At 28.9% G+C, this 26,618-nt stretch overlaps 1 long non-coding RNA gene across 2 annotated transcripts in view; it reads right to left on the bottom strand.

Annotated features, from left to right (window-relative positions):
- Positions 1 to 26,618, bottom strand: part of LOC119607542 — a 120,617-nt gene that overhangs the window by 58,290 nt on the left and 35,709 nt on the right. For both annotated transcript variants that reach the window (XR_005231733.1, XR_005231732.1), the window contains exon 2: positions 642 to 677. This is a non-coding gene — a long non-coding RNA (uncharacterized LOC119607542). The remainder of the gene's footprint in view (positions 1 to 641; positions 678 to 26,618) is intronic.

The raw sequence follows: 26,618 nt of genomic DNA on the forward strand, positions 1-26,618 counted from the left end.
GCAAAAGTAGGTGTTGAGTTAGTTTTTTTTTTAATTTTAAATAAATTTCATTTATTTTTCTTTATATAAAAAAAAAGAATGAACTTCATTTGAAAGTCATTAATTTTCATGGTTTTAATAAATGACTATTTTTGTAACATTTTCACAATTTCTTTTCTAACCTTTTATCAAGCTGGGAGGTCCTTTTTTTTAAAATAACAACAACAAAATAATAGTTTGCTAAAATTTTTCTTTGTGTAAGCCTGAGAATTTACAAAATATTAAAGCAGGTCCTTTAATGGATTTGAAATGCTTGTTCAACGTTTGCTTTAAACTAATCATCGGTAGTAATAAATGATATTTTGATTTAGTTACTCAAACAACAAATAAATGAACCCACTATTGTTGGATTTTCATATTTTTTTGGTTGAACACAAGCCTGGGAACCTGCCTTTATCAAACACTTGAATTGTTCGGTTTAATTCAATAGTGGACATTTCATTGTTGTATTGTTTTGTGTTTTTTTTTTTTTTGTTAGGCGGCAAAAAGATCAAACGTAACAATTATCGAGTCTGGGCCAATTATAGGATTTTGTTTGTGTGATCTTTTGATTGTATTTTTTAAAACAATAGGATAAAAGTGAAACTGGAAAAAACACTTACCTTTCTTTTTTTGAGCAGTGACAATTTGGCGTTTTTCTGTAAAGAGAAAATGAGATTTTTTTAAATAAATACTATTGAATTTTTTTAATAATAATAAAAACTATTAATCAAAATATTGGTCCGTGAAATTAGATTTTCTTTTGGAGCCAAGTATGTAAGACTATCTATGACATATTGTAGTTATTTTTGATGTAATTTACAAAAATGTATTAGTTCCACATTTAGTTCTTGAACTGTTCAAGTTATACCGAGGCTGGGCGACTTTTTGCTTTTATTTATTTTGGTGTTAACATTAATTTAGTACCACATATCGCGAAAATAATCATACCGAATTTAGATGTGGACATTCATGTTGTCTTTAATTTGTTTAGCGATTTCATCCATTTTCAATATCAATCATTTCTGAACATCAGTGAATATTTTGGGAAAATTATTATTTGGCCAATTTTCAATGTATAACATTTCTGGCTTCCGTTAGGAAAGTGGTTAGTGTTATAGTCCGGTAGACCGGAGGTGATGACTTCGATTGCGATTTGAGGCACTGTTTACGGAGCGTACAGCAGGCCCATATATGCCCATGTATATTTCTCCGGATTTGATGTATAACTAACTAACTAACTAACTAACTAACTAACTAACTAACTAACTAACTAACTAACTAACTAACTAACTAACTAACTAACTAACTAACTAACTAACTAACTAACTAACTAACTAACTAACTAACTAACTAACTAACTAACTAACTAACTAACTAACTACTAACTAACTAACTAACTAACTAACTAACTAACTAACTAACTAACTAACTAACTAACTAACTAACTAACTAACTAACTAACTAACTAACTAACTAACTAACTAACTAACTAACTAACTAACTAACTAACTAACTAACTAACTACTAACTAACTAACTAACTAACTAACTAACTAACTAACTAACTAACTAACTAACTAACTAACTAACTAACTAACTAACTAACTAACTAACTAACTAACTAACTAACTAACTAACTAACTAACTAACTAACTAACTAACTAACTAACTAACTAACTAACTAACTAACTAACTAACTAACTAACTAACTACTAACTAACTAACTACTAACTAACTAACTAACTAACTAACTACTCACTAACTCACTAACTACTAACTAACTAACTACTAACTCACTAACTAACTAATTAACTAATTAACTAACTAACTAACTAAAACTAACTAACTAACTAACTAACTAACTACTACTAACTAACTACTAACTAACTAACTAACTAACTAACTAACTACTAACTAACTACTAACTAACTACTAACTAACTAACTAACTAACTAACTAACTAACTAACTAACTAACTAACTAACTAACTAACTAACTAACTAACTAACTAACTAACTAAACCACTAACTAACTAACTACTACTAACTAACTACTAACTAACTAACTAACTAACTAACTACTAACTACTAACTAACTAACTAACTAACTAACTAACTAACTAACTAACTAACTAACTAACTAACTACTAACTACTAACTACTACTACTAACTAACTAACTAACTAAACTAACTAACTAACTAACTAACTAACTAACTAACTAACTAACTAACTAACCTAACTAACTAACTAAACTAACTAACTAACTACTAACTAACTAACTAACTAACTAACTAACTAACTAACTAACTAAACTAACTAACTAACTAACTAACTAACGAACTAACTAACTAACTAACTAACTACTAACTAGCTAACTAACTAACTAACTAACTAACTAACTAACTAACTACGAACTAACTAACTAACTAACTAACTAATTAACTAATTAACTAATTAACTAACTAACCTAACTAACTAACTAACTAACTAACTAACTAACTACTAACTAACTAACTAACTAACTAACTAACTAACTAACTACTAACTAACTACTAACTAACTAACTAACTAACTAACTAACTAACTACTACTAACTAACCAATTAACTAATTAACTACTAACTAACTAACTAACTAACTAACTAACTAACTAACTAACTCACTAACTAACTAACTAACTAACTAACTAACTAACTAACTAACTAACCTAACTAACTAACTAACTAACTAACTAACTAACTAACTAACTACTAACTAACTAACTAACTACTAACTAACTAACTAACTAACTAACTAACTAACTAACTAACTAACCTAACTAACTAACTATCTAACTACTAACTAACTAACTAACTAACTACTAACTACTAATTAACTAACTAACTACTAACTAACTAACTAACTGACTAACTAACTAACTAACCTAACTAGTTAACTAATCTGTAACACAATTGTTTGAGAAAACTTCATCTCATTAAGTCTCATTTTCTGGGCCCTGTCGTGCCTTCAGCAGACGAACGGAAATTTGGAGAGTATTCAAATGTCAATTCAATGAATTCAAATTCATATCAAATTTATATACAATAATCCGAAGAATATATTAATAATTGGTCCATTTGTAATACCAAATACTTTTGGCAGACATACGAATGGACATATGCTTTCTAATGCATGCTTTAATAATTTTGGTGCCAAAACTAATTGGCCTATTTGATATAGTACACAGAAAAAAATATGCACATTTTTTTCTTAACAATCGTTTGCTTAAATTTAATTTCGATTTTTATAAAAATTTTTTTTTGGTTTTATAACGAATTTGTTTGATTTTCAAGCAGAAGGAAAATATTTTCTAACAAACACTTTATTGAAATAAATTTAATTTTCAGTAAATATTTTTACTGGTTCAATAAATGTTTTTGTTTGAGTTTTATTTATATGTCAGCATATGGAATACAACAATAAAACTAGTTTTGGAATGTACTAAAATGAATTGATATAATTCTTACTTGGTTTATAACATTTAATGTATAAGTGTTTCAGTTTTCACAGTACAAATAATAGTTTCTAGAATGTGAAATAAATTTGTTGTAAGTATATAAGTACTTTTTTTCTACAAATTTTAATTTTATAGAATTAGTAAAATTTTTGTTAAAATTCAATATATATTTTTTAACAAAATTTTTATAGATTCAATAAAAAATTTTGCTTATTATTATTGCCAAAATACAATAAATAATTTAACTGTTTCAGATAACCTATTTGCTTGAATTTCAGTACAAATACTAATAACTTGTGTTATTGTTTCAGTAAAATAATTGTTTGGAAATGTTGCGATTATTTATTAATGTTTTTCGTAAATAGTATATTATTTTAATAAGAAAAATCCTGAAATTTTTTCAATAAAGAATTTACGAATTTGAGTACTTGATTTTACGAATTTCGTGATAGGTCCTATTTTAGTTAAAAAAATACTTGGCTTTATGAATTTTTTGTTTGATTTTGAATTTCATTTTTTTCTGTGTACATACATATTTCCTATAATCAGACAATTTTTTGGGAACATTTTTACCCACTCTTTTCTGTTTCCTACAGTGTCTTTAGCAGGTGGGGCGAACATTTGAAAAGAATTTGATTTTAAATACTTTTTTGTGCAAACGTACGTGTTTGTAATACCAATAACCATCTTATAACTGGTATTATTTGGCCCATTTAAAATTCCAAACATTTTTGAGAACAGAGAATATTTTGAAAAAGTTTGATCACCATAAGACCATTTATTCTGTGCACTAACGTATGTTAAACAGACTGTCAAATGGACGGAAACTTGAAGAAAGTTTGATATAAAATGTTTCTCGATTTGTGTACAAACATTCGAGTATAATGAGACTTTAACGATTTTGTGATTCGTACTACTTGGCCTATTTTGAATACCAAACATTTGCAATCATCAGAAAAGATTTTGGTAAAATTTTCTTCCTTCGACGGAAATTTTAAAAGAGTTTTATATCAAATTGATGTGAATTTGTGTACAAAAATCCGTTTTTTAGGGAATATTTTTATACAAAAATTTGTTGTTTCTCAACCCGATAGAGGCCCAATGGAAGGTGCTATAGAACTGAAATTTTCCACAAAATATTTTATATTCTCTTAGGCAATATCGGTCTATGACTTCAGCAAGTCCTCATACAACTGTCCCTCTAGAATTAAGTTCAAACAATCATAAATAATTTCCAGAGTACTGTAAAGTAAGTCGAAGTTGGAAACGCTATATAAGGACCTTTCCGGAAATTGACATTCATAACTGTCGAAAAGATTCAACATAATTATAATATAGTTTTTAAAAATTATATTTTGACATCTCGCCAACAATCAATTAATCTGCATGATTTAGTTTGGTATCAGTACATCTTGTTAGGAGTTGTCAAATTTACAATTTCCTAACCCAAAATGCCCAGGAGTAAACATTATCCTACTTAAACAAAGTTTCTATTCAAGCACTATTGCACCTTGTTAAAGTAGTGAAAACACTGTTACATTTTAACGTTTTTTTTTTTCATAAATTTTTTTCGAAAATATTTGCTTTATTTTCCCAGTTGATAACACTGTTTAGTTTATCCTTAGTGGCTTTGATTAAATCTTTGAAGAAAATATCACACAGTTTCTTATTTGTTGTTTGATCTTATAATTGGTCATTTCTAAAGACTAGTTAGTGTGAGGTTATCTCAGGTTAATATCTCTGTGTGGTTAAATGCGGCAAAAATTTCTTTGATAAAAGTCCTTTCATTTTTTTTCCTACACATAGATAAGAATCACACTTCGTTGACACACTAGGTAGTGGCGGGGAGAGAGAGATGAAAGAGAGTTAAATTTTAAAAGGTTACTAATTTTCTTTGTTTAAATATCGAACCGACAAATTTCCTTAAGGCTTTCTATTCTTTCTTTTTCTTCTCTCTTCCTGTTTCATTAGACAATTTGCATTTAGAATACATGTTTTTTCCCTCATTATTTCTTTTTTTCGAAAATGTTTGAGTATATTTTCACTGACCATGAAAGCAAGAATATACATTTCCATGGAATTGTGTTCAAGGCACGCGTCATGTGTTTTTATGTGTTACAAGGAAACTGTTGTGTAAGTTTTTTTTTTGTGAATTTTTAGGTTTGTCTTTTTGTATTTAGTTTAGAATGAGAAATGCTAGAGCAACAGTAGAAATAGTGAATTGCATAATAAAATAATTAAGTTTTAAAAAAATTATGCACTAATATTATATTACATTATAGAGTAACTTGGATAAATAAGTTACCCGTATAATATTTAAATTTTTAAGTTTATGACATCTTATTATAAAGAAATATTTTTTTATATGTATAGTTATTGTAATTATAATTTATTATTTTAAAATGTGTTAAAAATATTTAAATGTCATCATTAAAAAAGACAAAATTCATATTATTACGGTACAATTAGTTGGAGTAGTGTTTTGTATATAATTTTATATAAATTTAGACTTAGTTTATATGAGAAAAAAGTTGTAAAGTAAAGAAATAGGTTTTTGTTATAAAACATTTTTATTCAGGACAAATATGAAGGCAACGTAAGCTTACCACGTTTGTTAACATTTAGACAACGGATGTGTATAAAATCTAGATTTCGACAACGAATTGTTGTAATGTTGACAACATTACATAGTGTTGTCGTACGTATGTATATACTTTAACAACGGATGGTATTGGATAATTATAAACAGTTTGGTGTCAATTAGATACCAGGCGTGTATATTTCTTTTTCACTCTGTGTAGTTCTAGGGAATCTTTAGGGAACCTAACACTTCTTTAGAACAGTTCTACGATCTTTGTACGAAGTTGTTAAGATTGAGATCAATTTCGAGAAAGAGCTGAGGAGTTATAATTGACTCGAATATCTCATGATATTCTGAAATATCTTAATGTTTTATCTTAAAAGTTGTTTACAATATTCTATAATGAAAAGCAATCTATTCTATTTCAACAGACTTAGGCCCATTATTACAACTTGCCAATAACTAAGTGTATATGTATACGGGAAGATAATCTTGCGGAAAGATCTTTTTATGCTTTACCGATATCCTTTATTTCTAAAATACAATTATAATAACTAGAAACGAGTTATCTACATTATAAAATCTTACACAGAGGGGAAAAGAAATATACACGTCTGGTACCAAATTGACACCAAATTGTTTACAATTTTTCAATACCATCCGATGTCAAAATAAATACATATGTACGTACGACAACACTATGTAATATTGACAACATTGCAACAATTCGTTGTCGAAATCTAAATTTTATACACATCCGTTGTCTAAATGTTAACAAACTATAAACTATAAGCTCACTATAGGCAACGGATTGTTTGTCAATAGTAAGCTTACCACCTTTTAGATATTTATTCAAATGTTTCTAGGAATCTGTTTCGATTCCTTGAAAACTATTTAGAAGTTCCTTGGAATCACAACTAGGTTCCGGAAAACGAGATCTAGAATTACACGTTTTCATGAATTGCTCTCGTTTTAGAGATAATTTGTTATTTAAACCTAGAAAGGAAAACTCATTCCATATATGTAACTTAAACCTTCTCATTTGTTAGAACCGACAAAAATTCACCTAGGCTGCTATAGGGCTTGTTGTACGATCCCTTGCAATAAAAATATTGGTTGAAAAACCATTATACAACAATATATGAAAGGTCCAATGTTCAAATATTCAGTTTACTGAATGTCGTTCCTTAGTATTTCCCAATCAGATCAGACATTTGGATCTAATTTCAAAGATAAGGGTCTACATTCATCTGAATCCATTCTACTAAGTTTGTATAGTCGTGTCCGTAAAGCAGTGGATCCGCCCATATAGCGTCCTATCATACTAACCTGGGGCTTATTTATTCTCGTTGGGATTTTTGTTCTCATACCCACCATTCCATAAATCCAAACGGACGTAAGGTATTATCTCCCTGAATTCTCACAATTTAAAAAAAATTATTTATTAAAACTTTTCATTGGGTTCAATGTGCTAGAGACGGTTTTTCCTGTTCAGATTTTGAACACCAAGTTCGCCCAATCCAGCTCAAAAGTTTAAAGACCAATAATTGCGGCCATTACTCCATGAATTTACCAAAAGTTTTTCAGAAGTAGTGATTTTGAACACCAAGTTCGCCCAATCCAGCTCAAAAGTTTGAAGACCAATAATTGCAGCCATTATTCCATGAATATTGCAATACCAAAAGTTTTTCGAGAAACAGTATACTTTCAAAAACTTAATTGATCGGAGATATCTTGAAAAACCATTTCTCATATAAGAAATGATGTTTGAACGAAATAATTTTACCACCAAATCATTAGTTGTGATTAAATATGGATCTATTACGATAATCTGAACCGTAAAGCTCCTATGTTCTATATTTGGTGGCACCTTAAATGTCATCATGACAACATTCGGTCACATTTTACCATACCATTTTAAAACTATGTATTTAGAATGTAGTGATTGGGATGATTTGCCTCGCCCGTCTTATGATCCACATGCTCTATCTAGCATACGCTTCACTTCAGATTTGGGTAAATAATATGGACTTGATTAATTCTTAACCTTTCAAACTAAGCAGTTATTTTGGCACGCAAATGAGCTTAATTTGAATCTCAAAGAATTCTAAATCTTTAATGATATTCAAGCAAAAATTTCTAGAAAATCACAAAATTTCAAAGCAAAATTTGAAAATTTCAAGCAACAAAGTATCTCATACAATGTTCACACATAACAAAAATTTGCCGTCGGTAAATCTTTTAAAAATCTATAAACTTGAAATCCACCAATATACAAAATATCAAACGTAAATTCACTACAATTGAGAAAAAAATATCAAACAAGTTCTCATACGACAGACGACTACCTCCATCAAGTTAAACAATTGTACATGATTTTTTTTTGTATTGCCTTTTTTTTCCAACTGTTATATTTAATTTAATTGTGTCTGAAATACCTAAAGCCAACGGCAAAAGCACACAACAAAATAATCGAGTAATATTAATAAAAACAACAAGAAAAAGTAAAACCTGGTACTAGCGATAAACAGATGAATGAAAGAGATTTTATATAATACCAATGGAAAAAAATAGAGAGAAAAAATCAGAAAAATAAAAAAATAATCAAAATATGAAAACTCAAATAATTGAGAAAAAGAGTAACTGAAAATTTTTTATAAAAATATAAATTGTATTGAACTGTGTTATCGACATTTTCGTTACAGAAAATCTACTCTTTACTCTATCAAACAAACTCTTAAGAGGAAATACCTCACACTCACACTCTTTTCTAGACATATAGCTCATTTCCGCTCACACACACACACATAGAAACTGTAACCATTATACTCACTACAAAAATAAACTCAGAGTCAGTCAGTGACATACCGGTTTTCCATACAAAACTGTGACAAAGAAAAAAAAAACATTTGCTGGAGTGTCACACACTCGACAGCATAAAGAGACCATATTTTTACGAATACCAAGACATTTGTTAAACACACTCAGTGATAAACATACTCACTCTTTAAATTGTCCCATGTCCTCTCATACCAACTAGAAGACTAGAAGAGTGTGTTTGTATGGAATGTGTTTGTTTTTGGATTTTTGTGGTGATATAATTCTTCTTCTTCTTCCTCTTTTAAATACAATTTGCTACTGTATGTATAGAGGACTCATACAAGTATATAATGTCTCTGTATGCTAGAAAAGTTTGTTGTATTTTATTTGTCATTCAGAGGTGTCTCCCTACTGTAGTGAGAAAGGGAAAGCGTTAGAACAATTTTAATGTGTGAGTATACTTTAAGATGCGTAAGTATGTGTCTGTCGTCCGATTTATATAGAAGAATAAAAAAAAATTAAACAAGAACCATATAGTTGTTGTTGTTGTTTTTTATATTTCTTATTGAGTATTTGTCTCCTGAATTTCATAGAAAATACAAATATGCTCAATTGGTTATATGTCTCCTATGTGCACCAAAAATTACTAAGTGAATTTTCCGTAAAGCGGGAGTATGTTTATATACTTTTCCTCTATATAGTACATATGGTTGTATGCTTATGTATATAAAGTTTGAAGTAAATGTGTTTATTTCTATAGTGACATTATTTTTGAGCAAACACCTAATGTATTTTGTTGGTGTTTTAAATGTAACCAATTGTCGTTTATTGGCCAAATAGTAGGTGGGAGAAGTATTACACATGCCTACAGTTCTAAAATGTGTACTTAGGATCATTGCAGTTAAAAAAATGTATCTAAATTTTTAAAAAGTAATTGTTCCTAAACCCTTTTTATATTACTCTAACGGTTCTGAAATTGAGTTTGCTAGGGACTAGAATTTTTCAAAAATATTTTGCCTTTGACAAAGCTTGTTACGATGTTAATTTTCATTCTTCACTTTGAGAATCCATAGATGACTTTCAAATTTATTGCTCTTAAGGGAACAATCCTTGCCACAATCTTCCAGGATATCCAGCATAACACTGTTCGTGGAATATAGATATAATTAGCCAAATTTTTTAGAGTTAACCAAAGATGTCGTGGATGATTGCTGTATTATGTTGAGAGGCCACAATGTTGATAAGTTTAGCAGTTTTACGGGCAGTTTTGGACCTTTTATACTTCTTACTGACCCTTCAATTAAGAACTAGAATCCCACATGTCTTGAGGGAGCTAAGACGTTCTAAAATTTTGTCTGAGAATGTCGAAGATTCTAAGTCAAACCACAAAATTTCAGGACGCCCTGCTGTTCTCTATAGTGTAGACTTCATACAAATGCTCAGAATCCCCTAGAGTTAAACTGAGAGTCTGTCGGAGCGGAGTTCGCTCACAATTTATATTCATCATTTAGTTCTTCTCTTAATTTCCTGGGCTTTTACAAGATATTTAGATGATTGCGTATGTAGACAACTGTATCAATTAGCCATTATGTTGGGAAGCAATTCCTCATAGAATTTCGAAAACATATGAAACGCTTTGAGAACGAAACGCCATCTTTGTCACACTAGATTTTCCCCCGTATATTTTGAAGTTTACAGCACTCATTTATCCAATTGTAAAACAGATTTGTGGAGATAAAAACCAATGCGTAACATGCCAATGATGTTAAAAATCTAATTATATTTAAAGTTTTCTTAGCCTTGATAAGAGGTTTATTAAGAAAATATATGTTCCGTCATAGCGAAAAGCCTACAAATTTTGCGTCATCGAAGTTTTGGATAATAACCCTTTATCACCTTGTGATTCCTTGTCATCTAAGAGTTCATTAGCAACACGAATAGTTAAAACGTGTCTCATGCTGCTCTCTAGTAACATCCACAAGGAAAAAGACCCATAGAACGGAACGTATTCGACATCCATCCAGTTCCATGATTAAGGAACTAAACGATCCAACATAAGTTGGATGTGTAGTTCGTACACATTTCGAATATACTAGGGGGATTATGATCTATTTGATCACCTTTAATACTTGAAATATTATGCTATCTTTACCAGAAAACAGCAAGATTATTGCACTTTAATATCGTATACTGCCCAAATTGCAGCTCCTACTATAGTAGAAGCAAGAGTCGGGTTAAGACTTAGAACAAAAGACTTGATGTCTGGAGAAGTCAAAATTTGACATTGTTGTAAAATAGTTAATAAATTTGTTAGCCTTAGTTCAGTGATAATTTGCTGAAATATTACAACTTCTTTCCAAAATTACATCAGTTATAAGTTCCAAATGAGACACTTGAAGTTTTATAGTTGACTTTTGAACTTGTCCTTTTCATTTAAACGAACTTTAATAAGTTTGGTTTGTTTCGCTTTTGTAATTTAGCTCTACCTTCTATGACCTGAGACTTTCCTGCGATCTGAGTTCCCACCCTACAATTAATGCTTTAGAATTCTTCAGGAAAAAGGAGTACAATAACTGAATTTCAAGACAAAATCACTACATATTGAGTAGTGTTTGGAATAAAACCAAGATCACACGTCCAAGCTCACAGATTTTCATGTATATTACTCCCTATTTTCTTCGGATTAGTAAAAAGTTAAGATTTTTGAGGAGTCTTTTACATCTGGAGATGTGAATGGCGACGGTTAATCAAATCGATAATCTCACATTCATTAATTGAAATGGATATTTTGATGACATTGTGTTCAGAATTTGTTCTCTTCCAAAATCCCAAAGCGTTGATTCAAAAATAATGGCTTTCGTTAAAAGAATGCAAAGAATCGATTCTTATTTGAAGAATTGCTACTTGGTAATAGAATTAACCCAACCAACTTTGTCATTTGCAGTCATTCCAATTAGAATTAATTGGAGAAGAATACCTAATCGTGATCTAGGGATGTATGGCGACATATCGAGTTAAAAATCTTATATTCATTGATTAAGATATACATTTTTATTCAATTATTATATTCAAACGTTGGATCCAAAATATAACAATTCTCTTCCAAAATCCAAAATAATTCATTATTTAATCACATTTCTCTCTCTCTATCTGTTGTATCAGAAGAATTCTTCGGTGAATCAAAGCATTCTTCCACATTTCCAAGAGAATAGAAATAGATATTTTTTGTGTTAAACAGTTCGATAACAATATATGTATCAAGCCTAAAAAGCAAGCACTTACTTAATATATTATTTATAAGTCATTACTAGACTCCTTCTAACTAATGTATACGGTATGTGGTAGTCATTGAAAAGTATTTGCCATGTTTTTGCTGGATATTTAAAGAATTCTTATTTTGTAATAGCGATCACTGGTAGAAACAACCCAAACTACTTTGTCAATCTTTCCAATTAGAATACAAACTCAATCCATTTTTAACCCTTTCTAAAGAAATTCAACTAAAAACCCTTAAATCTAATCAGAAATCTTATTGGATTCTATTTAGAATACAATTAAGCAAATTGCCAACTAAATTTTGACACTTTCGCATCTTTATGAAATAAATAAGAAGAAGAAAAGTCACATGCATATCAAAACACAATAGATTATTTATAATATTCAATTATTATAAATATTTAATTACCAACACTTTAAGCATGCTTAAGAGGAAAATATTTAAGAAAAAGGCAACAACAACAACAACAAAAGTGAAACAAAATTAACTAAAAATCATGATTTAAAGCAAGTGCTAAATGTAAATGATTAGTGAATGAGTAAAAAAAAATAACTACAAAAATTACAAAAAAAAAAACTAACACAATTACCTATAACTACAAAAAGAGAAGAGAGAATTAAAATTTGAAATAAAAAAATAAGTAAATAATTACTTAAAATTAGAAAAAATATAAACAATTGTTTACAAAAGAGCAGAGTGTTAAGAAAAATTGAGTTTTTAAGAGCTAACATGAGAGAGAGAGAGAGTTATATACTTGAATATTTGTTAAAAAATTAATAACACTCTTTTCTTTATAATATTTACTCTTGTGGGGTTTATAGAGAGTAAATGTATTGAATTGGTATTGGGTTTTTTTTTTCTGGGGTTTTGGTGGTCGTTTTGCTATGGTTTCAATACCCTGTTTTTTTCTCGTTTCTGTGAGACTCTTTTTAAAATGTATCACATGTACCTATACTGGGTATGGTATACGGATGGCTAATGGACAGACAGACACCACTGCCAGCTAACGTACATACGAACAGACGCATAAATGCTGGCATAGATGGTCGGTCGTTTGGTTGGTTTTTTTTTTCTTTTATTTTTTTTTCGTTTTTTTTTTCTGTAGTGTGTGTTGTGTTGTTTTTTTCTTCTTCTTCTTCTGTTTAATATTTTGTACTGTGTTGTGTTTTGTTGGTCTGGTTCTCAACCAACGTTTACATTTTATACCATACATTCAGCCATACCAACAACAAACACACTGCTATACATATACACACAGAGTTGTCGTTGTTGTCGGTCGTCCATTGCTAACATGCCAGCAGCCACTCCAGTGGCTTGCGACTTGCCTACTATCAAACATCTGAACGTCGCGTATACATTATATTTAAACAAAACAAAAAAAAATAACAAAAAAATTTATATATAAAATAAATATATAAACGGACGTGTTAAATGCGTCGCTACTTTTATAATATTGTTTATTAAGAATATAAAAAAATATATAAATTTAAACAAAATAATTTTTTTTAAAAAATAAAAAAAAACCTAAAAATAAACATAATGTGAGTGTTAATTAATATCTCAAAAAAAAGTGTCTCTTTTTTTCTACCCTTTAATAGAGTTTAAAAAAACACCCTGTTTTTATTTAAAGAAAAATTAACACTCCTCCCCCCTTGGCTAACCATTTATCTTTAGTTCGACAAAAAAAGTGTCACCCACCTAACTGGAAAAAAATGTAAAACTCATACTCAGTTACACAAACATACAAACTTACACTCCCATATTGTTAACGGCAAAAAGGAAAAACACAATAACAACAACAACAAACCAGTAAATGTGAGTTTTTTTTTGTCGTTAAACATTCTCCTCATTTTGTCGCTTAAATTGTGCTCTATGTGTGTGACTCTTTTAGTATAAGAAAAAAAACACAAACATACACACATACTCTTGCATTTAAACGACATTAGCAGCAGTAATAACAACAACAACGTCGTTATAGTGTCGTGGTCGTTTTATTTTATTTATTTTTTTCTTACTTGATGTCGTTTGTGTATAAATTTTTTTATGTATCATTCCGTTTTTTTCACTCTTTAAAAAATTCTTATTGCTCTCTCGCTCTCGTTACCGGAAAATAATGTGAATGTAGAAGAAGAAGAAGGAAAAAAATGTCGTCGTGTGTCATTGGTTGGTAGCTGAAAATAAGCGTCACCCTATACACTGCTACAACAACAAAATACATACAGTTAAAAAGCAAAAAGAAAAAAATTATCAAAAGCAGCAACAACAAACAGCACAACCATTTCTGTGTTTTTTGTCTCCACGTTATCAGAGACATTTAAAAAAAGCAAAAAAAAAAACATACAAAAACACAAACATATTCATAGCAAAACACACAAAGAAAAAAGAGTCACAAAATTCACAATCAATGTCGTATCAGCGTGTGTTGTTGTTTTCCCATTTAGTAGGTGGATGCTTGTCATATATAAACAGATATTACCAATTTATATAGCCGACGGCTTATTTACTTAAACGTAAAATAATAAACTAAATAAAATTTAGTCTAGGTGTGTGTGTGTGTAATATGAGAATTTCTTAATAATGATAACAACTACATTCATATGACTAAACGCCTCTAAATAACTATTCTAAACCCTAGAGGTGTTAAATTTAACAATTTATAGTTTTTTTAATACAATTAAATAAATCATAATGATATTTTTGTTTTTGCTAAATGTTATCGTTTAATGTAATCTCTTAAGTGCAAAAATACCTATTAAATTTAATTAAACTAAAATAATTTTGTATGAAAATATTTGAAAAAAATAATAATAAATTTGCTCATAATATAAACAACAAATATTAATAAATTTTCGTTTTAAATTTTTTAGATTAACTTTAAAAAAAATACTTTTCATAAAAATTGCTTAACAAATAAAAAACAAAACAACTAAACAAAGTATAAAATAATAAAAACAGCTGAAATCATAATTACAACATGTTCAACAATAAAATGTTTTATTTGCGGATTATTCTAACATAAAAAAAGGTGAGTTGTAATAAATATTTTTGAAAAAAATTTATGTTACATTGGAAATTGATTTGAAATAAAGTTCTTGTAAAAATAACAACTTTTTTCAATACAATTTTCCGAACCAAAATTAAAGTTTTACAGTTCTAATTCTAAAGTATTTACTATGTAATTGATAACATTTTTGTAAAGAAAAAATTTTTACCATATAAATATTAACAAATTTATTATTTATTTATTAAAAATTTGACGAAAATCTTCATAACTAAAAAATCGAAAATACACAAAGAAAAATTAAAAATTTACTACAAGACTATCATTATCCAAATTTAGGGTTTTTGAACTGAGGACAACAGAACATACTTTATAATAAAGACTTTCATAAACAGTTTTATTAAATCTGAAATAGGTATGATTTTTTGTTGTAAATTAAATTCTAATTTAGATGAGAAACATATTAACCTCTACTGAATCTGGTTTAATTTTTTAAATCCCTTGATTTTTTTAAATTTTCAATATATGTATGTACATACAAATATATACAATATATGGGAACTGGGATTAAATATGGACCGATTCTCATGAAATTTTAAGGTTGGATTTACGATTAGGTATATAAAACTTGTTTAATTTGAATATAATACTAGTGTTTATAAGTGAGTTATGGACTTTTAAATAATTTAAATAATGAAAAATTACTTTATATACACAGAGGAAAAAAATACACGCCTGGTACCAAATTGACATCAAATTTGTCAATAACATCCGTTGTCAAGTATATACATACATACAATAACAACATGTAATGTTGACCACGCAACTTTGTCAATATTATAACGTTGTCGCAATCTAAACACGTATTTTGAGATTACCACGTTTGTTAACTTTTAGACAACGGATGTGTATAAAATTTAGATTGCGACAACGAATTGGTCAACATTGGTTGGTAAATTGGTATATACATGTATGTATATACTTGACAAAGGATGTTATTGAAAAATTTGGTGTCAATTTGGTACCAGGCGTGTATATCTTTTTCCTCTGTGTAGGGGCTATGGTCAAATGAGGGCCAATTATTACAAAAATCGGCAGAACGGTTGATGATCATATAAAAATTATAGATCTGCCGATTTATGTAGAAATATTAGTATAATTAACGAAATTATGAGCACTAAAGCATTATTTAGGGGTCCGGCTATATGGGACCTAAGAGAAATAATAGACCGATTTTAAATATTTTCAACACACTTCGTCTTTAGTATAATAGAAGACCATGTATCAAATGTTCAAATATGCGAAAGTTAGAAGGGTTTTTATTTGTTCAGTCTTGGTAGACCTTCTCATTGAAATGCCCATATATATAATTTTTATTTTAATGTACTAAATTAATACGCATCGATTGGGAGGTATTCCTTCAAACTTTAATACACATATATTTATATATATACATATATACATACATATACATATGCATATAAATAAATATAGAATTTGTGTCCAAATTTTTATATATCGATCCACATATTTTTTTTATCATACAAAACATGACTTTGGGGAAATTCATCGTCATTTATGACTTTTTAAGGAAATAATTTTCTGAGGTGGACCTTAAGTCGAGGAATGGATGCAATATGGACCGAGTTTTATTATGAAGATTAGGTTCCCATAAAACTTGTTTATGTCGAATTTTTATTGCTATACTATAATTTTTCTAGCTAGTTTTGATAGGTAATGTAATTTTTTTAAGGTCACCATATGGTTCGATAGATATAAAATTAAGTAGGTAGATTTCAGTTCCTATATTCATTTATGACTTTTTAAGGAAATCATTTTCTGAAGTGGACCTTATATGGAGGCTTGGATGCGGATTCTTATGGAATTTTCCAGAGAGATTAAGGTTGCGATAAAACTTGTTTAGTGCTAGTCTATTTTTTCTACCTAGTTATGAAAGGTAATGTATTTTTCTAAAGGTCCCTATATGGACCGATACTTATAAAATTAAGTAGAGAGATTTTAGTTCCTGTATAATTTGTTCATTTCAAATATCAATGCTATACTTAGTTCAGTTATATGAGTTTTAAAGTAATTTTTTGAAGAGGACCTCATATAAGGAGGAGGGTCTATTATAGTCCGATCCTTTTGAATGGAAACAGAAATATATGTTGTTTGTATTGAATTTCATTGCTATGCTGGTGTTTTTAAGTTTTAAAGAAATTTTCTGAAGAGAACAGTTATGGAACGACTTAAGTTTAAGGATTTAGGTTCCTATAAATATTGTTTATCTCGAATTATGTTGTAATGCTGTACTATGGTTCAAATTTGAATAAATTTATGTAAAAATTAAGCTTTTTGCAACAATTGACATTAGCCTTTTTAAGCGAATTGTGGACATTAAACCCATTTTCTGAAGGGGTTTTTGTACGAGAGCCAAGTGTACAAAAATTCGACAGGATCATTAACGCAAGTATAAAACTTAGTCGTAACTCTTTTTTGTCGGGATACGATTGAATTAAATATAACTAGCAGCTCAAAAGTCCTATTCGGGAGGTTCAGTTATATGGCGGATAGATGATATAATGACAAATTTTAACCATTTTCAATAGGTTTCGTCCCTGGGACAATGGAAGATCTTGTACAAAATTTTATTTAGTTATCTTCTAGACTGTGGTCTGTAGTTTGATTACAGACGGACGGACGGTCGTACGACTCAGAAAATGATTCTAAGCCGATTGGTATACTTAAAGGTGGATGTTGGGCCAATATTATTGTGCGTTACAACCATCAACACAAACCCAATATCCACTCCCGCCCTAAAGGGTCACATTAACAAATTTTGAATTTAGCTCACCAAAACTGGTGGTTTGAACTATATTGTATTGTTATTTTCAACTTATTTATGAGCCCACTTGTATGAGGGGGATTGTAAACCTATAAAACCAATAACAATACAATACCGAAATATCTATAGGATATATTTGTGGAAAATTTCAGGCTTTTAACAGACAGGCAATACCGAAATATCTATAGGATATATTTGTGGAAAATTTCAGGCTTTTAACGGACATGGCTAGATCGTCTTAGAATTTATAATATGTGGGTCTAAGTCCGATATATCGACGTGTTACATCCGGAATGATAAAATAAAGGTGTATTGCCAACTGATTCAGTTATCTAAAATTCTACTGTTTCCTATAGTTTTCTTCTTATTTGTCTAGGCCAGTTAAGTTTTAAAATTTACAAGGGTATCTGTCCCTTATGATAACTATTTTTTAATTGTCGTTATTGTTGTTTTTTCCTTTTACCAAAGCCCAGTAGTGCAATCTTTTTAATGTAACCGACAATTATTAAACAAACAAAAAATAAAGAATTTATATATTTTTGCACGCGTTTTTACAATTGTTAAACTATAATTAGTTGCCAGTTTAGATGGTCGTTGAAGCGGTCTTTTGGCTGGATGGTTGGTTGAATACTTCATTTGTTGTAATTTTTTATTTTGGATGGTTTAGGTTTTTCTTTTGCTATTTTTTGCTGTTGCTTATTTGTTATTTTTTTTATTGTGCATTTATTATTGTTTGAGTATTTGTGTTTAATGTTATTTATAGTTGCATGCAACATTGCAACTACAATTGCCAATCAAGCATTAAGGCGACGTGTTTGTATTATTAATGATCCTAAAATAAATTTATTTTTTTTTTAAATATGTAGGTATACACACTCATATTAAAACATTTTATGGATGTCATCTGGTTTATTAATTTTTCAATATTTATTATTGAAACATTAAACATTAGTAATGAATGTTTTACTTACAGTGGTGAGTAATTTCTATTAGAGAGAATCAAGGATTCTTATTAGATTTTATTGTCTAACTAATAAGAAGCAAATTCTCATTGTTTTTGTGTGTATTTCGACGTAAATGGCAATACTGTTTAAAATACCTTTACTAGGTATTCAAAAATGTTGAACACATACAATTGTTTTAGCAAATGTCGTGCATAAACATTCAAAAATGTTCTTAATGTGCACTCAACTATAAAATGTATTTTATAAATAAAGAAAATTAAATAAAACGTTTGCAACAACAAAAAAGAAATATTTTCAATTTTTACAAAAACCTTAAAGATTCGCACATTTCTAATACACACACACACACACTGCAAAACACAAGTTTTCCTTAGCATTAATGTAAAACGTGCAATACAGTAGTTAAGTGCATTAGAGATCATAATTTAACTCATTAAGAGGTCATAATTTAAAATGTCCCATTTGCTAGAAAAATAAAAACTTATAAACAAAAGAAAATTTAACTTTTTCTTCTAAGCAAGAGAGTCTAAGTAGGTTTACATTTTAACGCGTAATTTAAATAGAAAATTAAAACAAATATTTCATATTCTCTCACTCACTCCTTAGCAATACCCAACCATGGGTGGCCCTATAAATTTTATAATTTTATTAACGTAAATTTATGCATAAATTAAAAAACAAAATTTCTTATGATTTCTTCTTCACGCAATCTTTTGAAATAATAATTGAAATTCACAAAAAAAAAAAGAAATCTCTTCAATAGGTTTCAATGTATATATCTGGTGTTCGCCCTCCTTTGTTTCTTGTCTTCCATTAGGAAATGGTTAAAAAGGGGGTGAGTTGAATTGGTTAATGGGGGTCATATGTGGGTACTCTGTATTTTTGTATTAGTAATCGTAAGTATAAATATTTCTTGTTTCTTTCTCTTTATGAAGTACTTAATTCTGTTTAAAATTTAATTGTTTTGCTTATTTGTGTTTTTTCTGCAGTTATTGTGGTTAATTTTCCTTTCAATCTTATTGGGAAGAAGATGGTACAGGGTGTTTGAATACAAAATGTTATTTATGTTTTAATTGAAAATTAAAAAGACTAGATTGTAGACACCAATATAGTTTAGACTTTGGACCAGACTATCGACTAGATAGTCTAGATTATATAGATCAGAACATATTCCAGACTATAGACTACAAAATAGTTCAATCCGTAGATAACAATATAGTTTAGAGTACATATTATACATAGTCCAGACAATCGACTACATAATAGTTCAGAGTATAGATGGCGTAGTCTATAGTCTAATAGACTATATAACAGATCATAGACAACGGCAAAGACTATACTATAGACCAGACTATAGACTATGCCATAGACTAGACTATTGAGTAGACCATATACTAGTCTACTGACTAGACTGCATAATAGACTAGACTATTAACTATACTATATACTAGATTATATATAGACTATATACTAGACCATAAACCAGACTATAGACTAGAATATAGAACAGTCTATAGACTAGACTTAAGAATAGACTATAGACTTGCCAATAGGCTAGACTATAGACTAGACTATACTAGAGATTATACCATAGGCTAGACTATTGAATAGGCTATAGACTAGACTATAAAATATACTATAGATTGATATAGACTAGAGACTAGACTATAGGCGAAACTGTTGAAAATACTATTGACTGACTACAGACTAGCCTCTAGATTAGACCATATACTAGACTATAGACTAGACTATTGAATAAACAATAGATTAGATTATTGACTATGCTATAGAGTAGACTTGAAACAAAAATATAAATTAGAATATTGACTAGCCTATAGATTCTACTATAGACTATTGACTATAAACTAGACTATAGACTAGAATATAGAACAGTCTATTGACCAGAACATAGACTAGACTATAGACTACACTATAGACGAGACTATAGACTACACTATAGACGAGACTATAGACTAGACTATAGACTAGAGTATAGACTAGACTAGACTAGACTATAGACGAGACTATAGACTAGACTATAGACTAGACTATAGACTAGACAATAGACTAGACTATAGACTAGACTATAGACTAGACTATAGACTAGGCTATAGACTAGACTATAGACTAGACTATAGACTAGACTATAGACTAAACTATAGACTAGACTATAGACTAGACTATAGAATAGACTATAGACTAGACTATAGAATAGACTATAGAATAGACTATAGACTAGATTATAGATTAGACTATAGACTAGGCTATAGATTAGACTATAGACTAAGGACAAAACTAGAATATACTATACATAGATGTAGACAGGAGACAAGACTGTTGAAAATACTATAGCCTCACTATAGACTATCCTCTTGACTAGACTATAAACTAGCATCTAGACTATACTGTTAACTAGGCTATATGCTAGAATATAGAACAGTCTATTGACTATACTATAGACTGGACTATTGAATAGACTATAGACTAGACTATGGACTAGACTATATACTAGACTATAGACTAGGCTATAGACCGGACTATAGACTAGACTACAGACTAGACTATAGACTAGACTATAGACTAGACTATAGACTAGACTATAGACTAGACTATAGACTAGACTATAGACTAGACTATGGACTAGACTATAGACTAGACTATGGACTATACTATGGACTAGACTATAGACTAGATTATAGACTAGACTATAGTAGACTAGACTACACTATTGACTAGAATATAGACTGAACTGACTAGACTAGACTATAAACTATACTATAGACTAGAAAATTGAACAGTCTATTCACCAGACTATCGATTAGATTTGAGACTAGACTATAGACTTCATTATAGATTAGACTATACTATAGACTAGAAAATTGAACAGTCTATTCACCAGACTATCGATTAGATTTGAGACTAGACTATAGACTTGATTATAGATTAGAATAGACGATATACTAGACTTAGGCTAGAATATACTATAGATTAGACTACATTCTAGACTATAGCCTTGACTAGATACTAAAGTAGTAACTAGTATTTATGCTAGACTATTGACTAGAGTATAGACTAGACTATGGACTAAACTATAGACTAGACTATGGACTAGACTATAGAATATAGATATATATATATATATATATATATATAGATATAGACTAAGGACTAGACTATAGACGGGACTGTTGAAAATACTATAAACTAGACTATACAATAGACTACATGTTTAAACATTGAGCATTTTAACATCTCTTAATTAAACACCTTCTATCTAATGGCCGATTTAAACAACATTATCACTGCTTTAGTTTAGAAATTTAACGTTTTGTTCTATTTAGGAATCCATTTTAATGCAAATTTATTTTAAAGGTTTTTTATGTCTTGTATTCGTTAGTGTTTTCATAATAAAATATAATTAAATTAAATAAGTAAAAATTATGTTGTTCACAGATCGTATTTATACAAAAAGTATATAAAATAAAATTAATTTTAATTGAATTAAGTGAAAATTAAGAAAAACCAAATGACTGTTTTGCACGTCAGTGTAAGAACATTTTGTTATTAATAGTATAAGAGAGAATTTCTTAGAATTTTAAATAAAAATGTTAAAATTAATTAGCATGATAATTAAGCAAGCATTAACTTGTCATATTAAAGGTAAGGTGTATTCATGACAATTCAGGACCTGGTATGTAGTATATAACCTGCAAGTTCACAAAATTAGAATTTTTTAAAAAGACTTTTAATTCAAATATTAGTCCCATTTTATACAAACTTCTTTATGATTTCAACTTCATTTAACTTTTTTTATATTTTCCCATATATTGATTGATTAATTAATTAATCATTAAAATTAACATATGTTTTGAAAAAAAATTCAGATATTTTTTTTTTTGTGGTAAAAATTCATTGTTGTCACGATGAACTTGTAAAAACACAAAACAATTTGTCTTTACATGTTGTGTTATTTTTTTTTAATTTTTTTTCTGTTGCAACATTGTGTGTATTTGTAATTTATTAACATATAATATAAATGTGTATTTTGTTGTTGTTGTAGAAAAATAACAACAATTTCTGTGTATTTATTTGAGGCAAATAAAATACTATTAGTACAAAAATTACAAGCATCTAATTAATTCATTTACAAATCAACATCAGCAACAAACAAGTTTTAATTTATATTTATTTATAAAAATGTAAATTATAGTAGAAAAAAATTACATTTAAAACGAAATGTTGATGATGTTTGTAATGTGGGAATATTAAATTATACTTGACGTTTAGTTAATGACAATTGTTTTGAGAGTTAACCGAAAATGAGAGCAACGCATGTGTGAAACATGATTGGTTTGTGATGATCACAGTTATAGAGAAAACGAAATTGATTTAGAACTAGTGCAGTGTCTGGTTTCTTGGGGTTAAAGAAGTGTAGAGAAGTTTCTAGTTGAAGATTTAAATCAATTAAATTACTTTGTAACAGGTTATAGAACTAAAATTTAGGTACTTGATTAGATTCCTTTCATAGATCAGAAAATTGGCCTTAACTTGATAATATCGCAAAATTTCTTGTAGGAATTTTCTATAAAAACATTATTTAGATATAATTTCTTAAAGAAAGTCATGGGAACTACTTAGAACTGTTAATAACTCTTTTCTGCTTTTACTAGAATATCTGTTATTTGTTTCACATATTTTGCTTTTAAATAATCTACTCTCTAAAACATTAATATAAAACATGTCACAAATTAGTGTTTTCTTAAGAAATTTTTATTGGTGAGAAAATTACCCAAAAACACTTTTTAATTTTTACCGAAAAAACAAGTTTAAAAACACTTAGCTTAAACAAACTGTTACAGTTTTAATGATTATTTTTTTTCTTAAGTCCAAAAGAAACCCCCCTTTTAAAAATCATTTAGAGAGTAAAAAAAGAGACAGTAATTTTTTAACTGTCAAAAAAGAAAAAAAAGTTATGAAAAAAATATGAAATGTCTAAGATTTAATTATGGTTTAGTTTGTTAGTGTATTTTTGTTCATATATTTTAATAGATTTTCGGTTTTAGTTTAAACAACTAATTATGTAGATTTTAAAGTTGGTTGCTTATTCATCCATTCATTCTTACTCATGTTTTGTCAGTATATGAGTAAATGGAAAAAAATTAGTGAAATTGTGAAAAAAGTAGAGCATTTAAGATAAAATTAAAGTGAAATAAAGATAATATAGGGATCCATTAAGTTAATTTTTAAGTAGTGGTATAAAATTGAATTGAGGTGGTTTTCTGTGTGGTTACTCCAAAATTGTTATTGTTATGGATGTTTTTGGAAAATGAAATTAAAAACACTTAAGAGTAATAGCTGTAGTTATTTTTATCCGAGAAAACAGTCTCCCCCTTCTAAAATTAGATTATTAATATTATTTATACTCAATTCCTGGCCTAATTATTTATGTTTATTGTTGTTATGCTCTACACCACTATAGTGGGGAGCGTATTATGCGTTTGTGCTGATGTTTGTAACACACAAAAATATTGGTCCTACACCCACCTTAAAGTATACCAATCGGAATTTGAATCACTTTCTGAGTCTATTAAGCTATGTCTGTCTTTGTGTCCATGTTAACCTTGTGCGCACTCTACAGGTTGCAATTTTTAAGATAATTTGATGAAATTTGACACATACTCTTCTTTTGGCCCAGGGACAAAGCCTGTTGAAAAAGGTATTGTCGACCGTCTGTCTCTCTATCTACGCGTTTGTGCTGATGAATCACATTCTGAGTCGATTTAGCTATGTCCATCCGTCCGCCTGAGTGTCCATGTAAAACTTGTGTACACGTTACAGATTGAAATTTTCAAGATAATTTGATGAATTTGGCACATACTATTCTTTTGACCCAAGGACGAAGCCTATTCAAAATAGTTGAAATCGGTCCTTTATTTTGCCTAGTCCCCATACAACCGTGCTTCCAGAATAGGGCTTTTGAGCTTATAATAATGTTAAATATTGTAAAATCTCTACAAAAATAGGCAAATCTTACTTTTATATAAGTTTAAATGATACTCTGCTGATTTTCGTAATGATAGGGCCTGATTTGACTATAGTCCCCATACAAAGTTCCCTTCAGAAAATGACTTGAAGGTGGAAATGGACCTTTAAACACTACTATAACAATGAAATTCTACATTAATAACTTTAATGTCATCGTAAATCGCTCTACCAAAATTTATACGGATATGACCATATTTACCTTTGTCCCCGTATAACCACTCTTTCAGAAAATCACATTTTTTGGTAACAATTTATTAAAATATTTCGGAATTAAGGAAAAATACTTTATTATTAAAAAAATAATCCACATTTTTAACATACGCACTGATGTGGGGTATCATATGGTCAGCCATGCCCGACTATACATTCACACTTGTTTATTGTATTTATATGTTTCTGTTTTTTGTGTAAATTTTCATAAAGTACACACAGGGAAAAACCGATAGAAAAGTAACGAAATTGATACAATCTGTTGTCAAAAGAGATCTTACCACGTTTGTTAACATTTAGACAAAGGATGTGTAAAATATAAATAACACGCAGTTATCATTTTGACAACCACCGTTGTAATTTCATAACGCATTGTTGTCACTTTGATTAGGCTTTGTGTCATTTTGGCAATGCATCGTTGTCATTTCGAAAACGCAACGTTCTGTTTGACAACATGTTATCAAAGTGAGAGATAACACATCGTTTTCACTCCGAAATTATGTATTATGAAAAAAACTTAAATTTTCGTAGATCGAATCAGCGTTTGTGATTGGACGTCATGTATTTTTAATTATTTTTTTGTCGATTTGTATTTCTTATATACATATGTATATGTTGTTGATTTGACAACTATCTGTACATGCTTTGATAACGGATGTTATTGAAAAATTATGAAAACTTTGGTGTCGTTTTGGTAACAAGCGTTAATTTAATTTCAAGTTTCTAAGTTCAATATTATTGAAATTTCAAAATTCGTACTCAATTGTCGAAAATTTCCAAAAATGAAAAAGTTAAAGAGAATCTCTCATAGATTCTCATTTATTAAAATATTCTATTTTCTTATTTTCATTATTATATAAAAAGTACCAAATAGCTCCTTTTCAAGATACTCATTTACTCAGGTCCCTGCATGTTAAATTTTATATTTCTAGTTCAATATTATTCAAAATGTAGTATTTGTGTTACAAAAAAAGTACCACAAATTTCTCTCTTACAGAATCTACTTCAATAAGGACCGTATTTGGCTTCAAATATATTCAAAAAGTACACATAGCAAAAAAATATACACGCCTGGCACCAAATTGACACCAAATTTTTCAATAACATTCGTTGTCAAGTATATACATACATACAACAACAACATGTAATGTAGACCATGCAACTTTGTCAACATTGCAAAAATTCGTTGTCGCAATCTAAACTTTATGCACATCCGTTGTCTAAATGTTAACAAACGTGGTATGCTCACTATTTACAACGCATTTTAAGCTTAGCACGTTTGTTAAGTTTTAGACAAGTTTTTCCCCATTTTGGTACTTTTCCCTCCACTGAAATAACAAACATTATTTGAAAAAGTT

This window comes from Lucilia sericata, unplaced genomic scaffold (genome assembly GCF_015586225.1).
Source record: "Lucilia sericata isolate MDLA Ls3-8-SP2 unplaced genomic scaffold, ASM1558622v1 Contig000705F_arrow, whole genome shotgun sequence".
Taxonomy (NCBI): Eukaryota; Metazoa; Arthropoda; class Insecta; order Diptera; family Calliphoridae; genus Lucilia; species Lucilia sericata.